Below are 9,049 nucleotides of genomic sequence, written 5' to 3' on the forward strand. Positions count from 1 at the left end.
TTCACTCGGTCCGGCTTGGTGAAGATCAGTGCATTCCGGGGAACTTCAGCGCAGCAGCGCCACGTGGTGGACGTCGGAGGAACTGCCTTAGTGAATCGCCGGAAGACCCGAATCCTCCGCAGAGAACGCACCGCTGGATTGCAAATGGACCGGGTAAGTAAATCAGCCCCATTGTGTCTATATCCTGGGACTTGCACCTGAGTATATGGGCGAAATTTCAGGATGAACCTAAGATGCCTCTAAGCTTTAAAGAGTTGAATACAAATGTCCAACTTTTTTGTGTTTTATTACTTCTTGCACCACTTGCTTACAAGGAGCTTAACAGAAAAAAAATCACAAAAGGTGTTTCATCCAAGAATCATCCAATAAATTTCAATAAATAACCCATTAAATACATTTTTGGTATTTAGACAGTCCTCCTCATCATGCTGCTCACATTTTAAAATAGAGGGAACAAAAGGACACCTAACTATTGATCATCAGTAACGCACCATTGCAAGGTTACAAGCAGGATGTTTACAGACAGAGAGTCACAGAGACAAATGGATGTTGTACGAGAGATACAGAGACTGAAATAGTGACAGAGAGACATCAGCAGGTTGTACCAGAGATACAGAGACTGAAATTGTGACAGAGAGACATCAGCAGGTTGTACCAGAGATACAGAGACTGGAAGAGTCACAGAGGGACATCAGCAGGTTGTAACAGAGATACAGAGACTGGAAGAGTCACAGAGAGACATCAGCAGGTTGTACCAGAGATACAGAGACTGGAAGAGTCCCAGGGAGACATCAGCAGGTTGTACCAGAGATACAGAGACTGGAGGAGTCACAGAGAGACATCAGCAGGTTGTACCAAAGATACAGAGACTGGAAGAATCACAGAGAGACACCAGCAGGTTGTACGAGAGATACCTAGACTGGAAGAGTTACACAGAGACATCAGCAGGTTGTACCACAGATACAGAGACTGGAAGAGTCACACAGAGACATCAGCAGGTTGTACCAGAGATACAGATACTGGAAGAGTCACAGAGAGACATCAGCAGGTTGTATCAGAGATACAGAGACTGGAAGAGTCACACAGAGACATCAGCAGGTTGTACCAGAGATACAGAGACTGGAAGAGTCACAGAGAAACATCAGCAAGTTGGACCAGAGATACAGAGACTGGAAGAGTCACAGAGAGACACGAGCAGGTTGTAACAGAGATACAGAGACTGGAAGAGTCACAGAGAGACATCAGCAGGTTGTACCAGAGATACAGAGACTGGAAGAGTCACAGAGAGACATCAGCAGGTTGTACCAGAGATACAGAGACTGGAAGAGTCACAGAGAGACATTAGCAGGTTGTATCAGAGATATAGAGACTGGAAGAGTCACAGAGAGACATCAGCAGGTTGTATCAGAGATACAGAGACTGGAAGAGTCACAGAGAGACATCAGCAGGTTGTACTAGAGATACAGAGACAGGAAGAGTCACAGAGAGACATTAGCAGGTTGTATCAGAGATATAGAGACTGGAAGAGACACAGAGAGACATCAGCAGGTTGTATCAGAGATACAGAGACTGGAAGAGTCACAGAGAGACATCAGCAGGCTGTACCAAAGATACAGATACTGGAAGAGTCACAGAGAGACATCAGCAGGTTGTACCAGAGATACAGAGACTGGAAGAGTCACAGAGAGACATCAGCAGGTTGTATCAGAGATACAGAGACTGGAAGAGTCACAGAGAGACATCAGCAGGTTGTACCAGAGATACAGAGACTGGAAGAGTCACAGAGAGACATCAGCAGGTTGTACCAGAGATACAGAGACTGGAAGAGTCACAGAGAGACATCAGCAGGTTGTACTAGAGATACAGAGACAGGAAGAGTCACAGAGAAACATCAGCAAGTTGGACCAGAGATACAGAGACTGGAAGAGTCACAGAGAGACACGAGCAGGTTGTAACAGAGATACAGAGACTGGAAGAGTCACAGAGAGACATCAGCAGGTTGTACCAGAGATACAGAGACTGGAAGAGTCACAGAGAGACATCAGCAGGTTGTACCAGAGATACAGAGACTGGAAGAGTCACAGAGAGACATTAGCAGGTTGTATCAGAGATATAGAGACTGGAAGAGACACAGAGAGACATCAGCAGGTTGTATCAGAGATACAGAGACTGGAAGAGTCACAGAGAGACATCAGCAGGCTGTACCAAAGATACAGATACTGGAAGAGTCACAGAGAGACATCAGCAGGTTGTACCAGAGATACAGAGACTGGAAGAGTCACAGAGAGACATCAGCAGGTTGTACCAGAGATACAGAGAGACTGGAAGAGTCACAGAGAGACATCAGCAGGTTGTACCAGAGATACAGAGACTGGAAGAGTCACAGAGAGACTTCAGCAGGTTGTACCAGAGATACAGAGAGACTGGAAGAGTCACAGAGAGACTTCAGCAGGTTGTACCAGAGATACAGAGACTGGAAGAGTCACAGAGAGACACCAGCAGGTTGTAACAGAGATACAGAGACTGGACGAGTCACACAGAGACATCAGCAGGTTGTACCAGAGATACAGAGACTGGACGAGTCACAGAGAGACATCAGCAGGTTGTAACAGAGATACAGAGACTGGAAGAGTCACAGAGAGACATCAGCAGGTTGTACCAGAGATACAGAGAGACTGGAAGAGTCACAGAGAGACATCAGCAGGTTGTACCAGAGATACAGAGACTGGAAGAGTCACAGAGAGACATCAGCAGGTTGTACCAGAGATACAGAGACTGGAAGAGTCACAGAGAGACATCAGCAGGTTGTAACAGAGATACAGAGACTGGAAGAGTCACACAGAGACATCAGAGGGTTGTACCAGAGATACAGAGACTGGAAGAGTCACAGAGAGACATTAGCAGGTTGTACCAGAGATACAGAGACTGGAAGAGTCACAGAGAGACATCAGCAGGTTGTACCAGAGATACAGAGACTGGAAGAGTCACAGAGAGACATCAGCAGGTTGTACCAGAGATACAGAGACTGGAAGAGTCACAGAGAGACATCTGCAGGTTGTATCAGAGATATAGAGACTGGAAGAGTCACAGAGAGACATCAGCAGGTTGTATCAGAGATACAGAGACTGGAAGAGTCACAGAGAGACATTAGCAGGTTGTACCAGAGATAGAGAGACTGGAAGAGTCACAGAGAGACATCAGCAGGTTGTACCAGAGATACAGAGACTGGAAGAGTCACAGAGAGACATCAGCAGGTTGTATCAGAGATATAGAGACTGGAAGAGTCACAGAGAGACATCAGCAGGTTGTACCAGAGATACAGAGACTGGAAGAGTCACAGAGAGACATCAGCAGGTTGTAACAGAGATACAGAGACTGGAAGAGTCACACAGAGACATCAGAGGGTTGTACCAGAGATACAGAGACTGGAAGAGTCACAGAGAGACATTAGCAGGTTGTACCAGAGATACAGAGACTGGAAGAGTCACAGAGAGACATCAGCAGGTTGTATTAGAGATACAGAGACTGGAAGAGTCACAGAGAGACATCAGCAGGTTGTACCAGAGATACAGAGACTGGAAGAGTCACAGAGAGACATCAGCAGGTTGTATCAGAGATATAGAGACTGGAAGAGTCACAGAGAGACATCAGCAGGTTGTATCAGAGATACAGAGACTGGAAGAGTCACAGAGAGACATTAGCAGGTTGTACCAAAGATACAGATACCGGAAGAGTCACAGAGAGACATCAGCAGGTTGTACCAGAGATACAGAGACTGGAAGAGTCACAGAGACATCAGCAGATTGTACCAGAGATACAGAGACTAGAAAAGTCACAGAGAGACTTCAGCACCATTCACATCAAACCATTTAGAATGAAATGACCTGCTCGGTACCTGACCCCGCCGCCATGCACAGGCGTCACCATCTTGTTTGGGTCACGGAGCACCTGCTCTGGTTGAGGAACCACCAACCTTATTTCTGTTCATGTTATGGAGAAATGATGGTGGAGAGGTTGAGGAGCTGCTATGTATCGGCCACTGGTGGCACCAGATGAGCCGTTGGTGGTGGTGATGGTAGAGCGTGGGCAGGACCAAACCTCCCTACACTGTATGAATGGTCCAGTACCGGCCCATTCCGCCCACGGCAGATACTGCAGTCTGGAGTCACAACCCGATCCTGGAGCTTACAGATCCACTTTCATGTTAATAGTTTTGGCTTCCGATTGCCCCAATATCTTCTCCAGGCAATGAGCCCTGACACCTGTACAGAGACGAGAGACGTCGGAGAACTGCGGAAGCTTCACTCTTCATAACTCACAGCTAATTGAACGCCGCCTCTTTAATAAATTGCAGCGCTTCATTTACTTAGGGTCCAAATATGTAAAAGATCCAATAATTGACAAGAAGACATCTGTTCTGGAATTATTGGAGCATTTCAGCAGCCGCTCTCATCAGCTCCAGTGACAGATGCTTCTACCCATAGATAATAGGGGAGGCGGCCGGAAATCTTATACATTGTCTATTATATCACAGAGATATGAGCTCCATAGATACAGAACCTGGCCAAAGTATTCACCCCCTAGAACAGTGATGGGAACCTTATGGAGATGGAGTGCCCAAAATACAACCAAAACCCACTTATAAGTCGCAGAGTGCCAACATGACAATGTAAGCAGTAACTTATTCATCCCTGCTGTATCAATTGTCCTGAGTTCACCAAATACAATAAGAAGATGGAGAACTTGTTCCTCTTCAGGGGACCCTGAATACAATCGGGGTTCCCAGAGCAGGAGCTCCAACAATAATCTATCTCTATCCACAGCTTCTCGTTCCTCCTGTAGCCCTGGCAGCCAAGGATGTTCCTTTGTGTTGGGGTGAAGGTCTGGGTGCCCACAGAAAGGGCTCGGAGTGCCACTTCTGGCACGCGTGCCATAGGTTCGCCATCACTACCCAAGAACTTGACCTTTTGCCACATTTCAGACTTCAAACATAAACATTTAACATTGGAATTTTTGAGTGAAGAATCAACAGTAAGTGGGACCCAATTGTGAAGAGGAACGAAATTTATTGGATATTTTAAACTTTTGTAAAAAATAATAAACTGAAAAGTTATTTCAGCCCTTAAGTTGATACTTTGTAGCGCCCCCTTCTGCTGGGATTACAGCTACACGTTGCTTGGGGTATCAGGTCTCAGGTTGGATGGAGAGATTCTGGATTGGATTCGGGTCTGGATGTGACTCGTTCTATCACCTGCAGACATTTATTAATTGTGAACCTTCCAGTGTAGATTTTGCTTTATGTTTGGGATCTTTGTTTTGTTGGAAGATAAATCTCTGTCCCAGTCTCAGGACTATTGTAGACTCCAACATGTTTTCTTCCAGCATGGTCCGGGATTTGGATCCATCCATCTTCCCATCAATTTTACCCCCCACTGAAATACAGCCCAAACTGTGATGGTGCCCCTGCCATGTGTGACAGTGTGACATATGTGTACAGCCGGTATAACCTGGGGATCTCCTGTATATAATGATATATGTACAGCCGGTATAACCTGGGGATCTCCTGTGTTTAATAATATATGTACAGCCGGTATAACCTGGGGATCTCCTGTGTTTAATAATATATGTACAGCCGGTATAACCTGGGGATCTCCTGTGTTTAATAATATATGTACAGCCGGTATAACCTGGGGATCTCCTGTGTTTAATAATATATGTACAGCCGGTATAACCTGGGGATCTCCTGTGTTTAATAATATATGTACAGCCGGTATAACCTGGGGATCTCCTGTGTATAATAATATATGTACAGCCGGTATAAACTGGGGATCTCCTGTATATAATGATATATGTATAGCTGGTATAACCTGGGGATCTCCTGTATATAATGATATATGTACAGCCAGTATAACCTGGGGATCTCCTGTATATAATGATATACTGTATGTACAGTCGGTATAACCTGGGGATCTCCTGTATATAATGATATATGTACAGCTGGTATAACCTGGGGATCTCCTGTATATAATGATATATGTACAGCTCGTATAACCTGGGAATCTCCTGTATATAATGATATATGTACAGCTGGTATAACCTAGGGATCTCCTGTATATAATGATATATATACAGCCGTTATAACCTGGGGATCTCCTGTATATAATGATATATGTACAGCCGGTATAACCTGGGGATCTCCTGTATATAATGATATATGTACAGCTGGTATAACCTGGGGATCTCTTGTATATAATGATATATGTACAGCCGGTATAACCTGGGGATCTCCTGTATATAATGATATATGTACAGCTGGTATAACCTGGGGATCTCCTGTATATAATGATATATGTACAGCCGGTATAACCTGGAGATCTCCTGTATATAATGATATATGTACAGCTGGTACAACCTGGGGATCTCCTGTATATAATGATATATGTACAGCTGGTATAACCTGGGGATCTCCTGTATATAATGATATATGTACAGCTGGTATAACCTGGGGATCCCCTGTATATAATGATATATGTACAGCCGGTATAACCTGGGGATCTCCTGTATATAATGATATATGTACAGCTGGTATAACCTCGGGATCTTCTGTATATAATGATATATGTACAGCTGGTATAACCTGGGGATCTCCTGTATATAATGATATATGTACAGCTGGTATAACCTGGGGTCTCCTGTATATAATGATATATGTACAGCTGGTATAACCTGGGGATCTCCTGTATATAATGATATATGTACAGCTGGTATAACCTGGGGATCTCCTGTATATAATGATATATGTACAGCCGGTATAACCTGGGGATCTCCTGTATATAATGATATATGTACAGCCGGTATAACCTGGGGATCTCCTGTATATAATGATATATGTACAGCCGGTATAACCTGGGGATCTCCTGTATATAATGATATATGTACAGCCGGTATAACCTGGGGATCTCCTGTATATAATATATGTACAGCCGGTATAACCTGGAGATCTCCTGTATATAATGATATATGTACAGCCGGTATGACCTGGGGATCTCCTGTATATAATGATATATGTACAGCCGGTATAACCTGGGGATCTCCTGTATATAATGATATATGTACAGCCGGTATAACCTGGAGATCTCCTGTATATAATGATATATGTACAGCCGGTATAACCTGGAGATCTCCTGTATATAATGATATATGTACAGCCGGTATAACCTGGGGATCTCCTGTATATAATGATATATGTACAGCTGGTATAACCTGGGGATCTCCTGTATATAATGATATGTGTACAGCCGGTATAACCTGGGGATCTCCTGTATATAATGATATATGTACAGCCGGTATAACCTGGGGATCTCCTGTATATAATGATATATGTACAGCTGGTATAACCTTGGGATCTCCTGTATATAATGATATATGTACAGCCGGTATAACCTGGGGGTCTCCTGTATATAATGATATATGTACAGCAGGTATAACCTGGGGATCTCCTGTATATAATGATATATGTACAGCTGGTATAACCTGGGGATCTCCTGTATATAATGATATATGTACAGCTGGTATAACCTGGGGATCTCCTGTATATAATGATATATGCAGCCGGTATAACCTGGGGATCTCCTGTATATAATGATATATGTACAGCAGGTATAACCTGGGGATCTCCTGTATATAATGATATATGTACAGCCGGTATAACCTGGAGATCTCCTGTATATAATGATATATGTACAGCCGGTATAACCTGGGGATCTCCTGTATATAATGATATATGTACAGCTGGTATAACCTGGGGATCTCCTGTATATAGTGATATATGTACAGCCGGTATAACCTGGGGATCTCCTGTATATAATGATAGATGTACAGCTGGTATAACCTGGGGATCTCCTGTATATAATGATATATGTACAGCCGATATAACCTGGGGATCTCCTGTATATAATGATATATGTACAGCCGGTATAACCTGGGGATCTCCTGTATATAGTGATATATGTACAGCCGGTATAACCTGGGGATCTCCTGTATATAATGATATATGTGCAGCCGGTATAACCTGGGGATCTCCTGTATATAATGATATATGTACAGCCGGTATAACCTGGGGATCTCCTGTATATAATGATATATGTACAGCCGGTATAACCCGGGGATCTCCTGTATATAATGATATATGTACAGCTGGTATAACCTGGGGATCTCCTGTATATAATGATATATGTACAGCTGGTATAACCTGGGGATCTCCTGTATATAATGATATATGTACAGCCGGTATAACCTGGGGATCTCCTGTATATAATGATATATGTACAGCCGGTATAACCTGGGGATCTCCTGTATATAATGATATATGTACATCTGGTATAACCTGGGGATCTCCTGTATATAATGATATATGTACAGCCGGTATAACCTGGGGATCTCCTGTATATAATGATATATGTACAGCCGGTATAACCTGGGGATCTCCTGTATATAATGATATATGTACAGCTGGTATAACCTGGGGATCTCCTGTATATAATGATATATGTACAGCCGGTATAACCTGGGGATCTCCTGTATATAATGATATATGTACATCTGGTATAACCTGGGGATCTTTCTTCGGATGATGATTGTGTATTTTGGTTGCGTCTTTTCATTACATGCAGAATACGTCTATGAGTTAGTATAGAAATGAAACCGGAGAATAAAATTCTTGAGTAAGCTAATAGCGAGTCACTCAGCTCCTCATCATCCGGGGAAAATCCATACACCATTATAAAATACATCAGGTAAAGGGACGCGCTCCGGCAGTGAATTACTGTAACAGCCTCTATCGATTTTCATTGCCTTTAATTTTAGCCCTATAGGTTTTTCCTGAAACGTAATGAAATTAGATCTTTGAACCTTGATCAATTATTGAGTGTTCCTGAGTAACGACGTCTTTATGCATCATTTCTACATGACAAATACATGTAAACATCGGACCGCACCGCCGCCGCGGGGATCGGCCCGGAGCCACATCCATTTACAGGGGGTTTATGTA

This window comes from Engystomops pustulosus, chromosome 5 (genome assembly GCF_040894005.1).
Source record: "Engystomops pustulosus chromosome 5, aEngPut4.maternal, whole genome shotgun sequence".
In the NCBI taxonomy this organism is placed as follows: domain Eukaryota; kingdom Metazoa; phylum Chordata; class Amphibia; order Anura; family Leptodactylidae; genus Engystomops; species Engystomops pustulosus.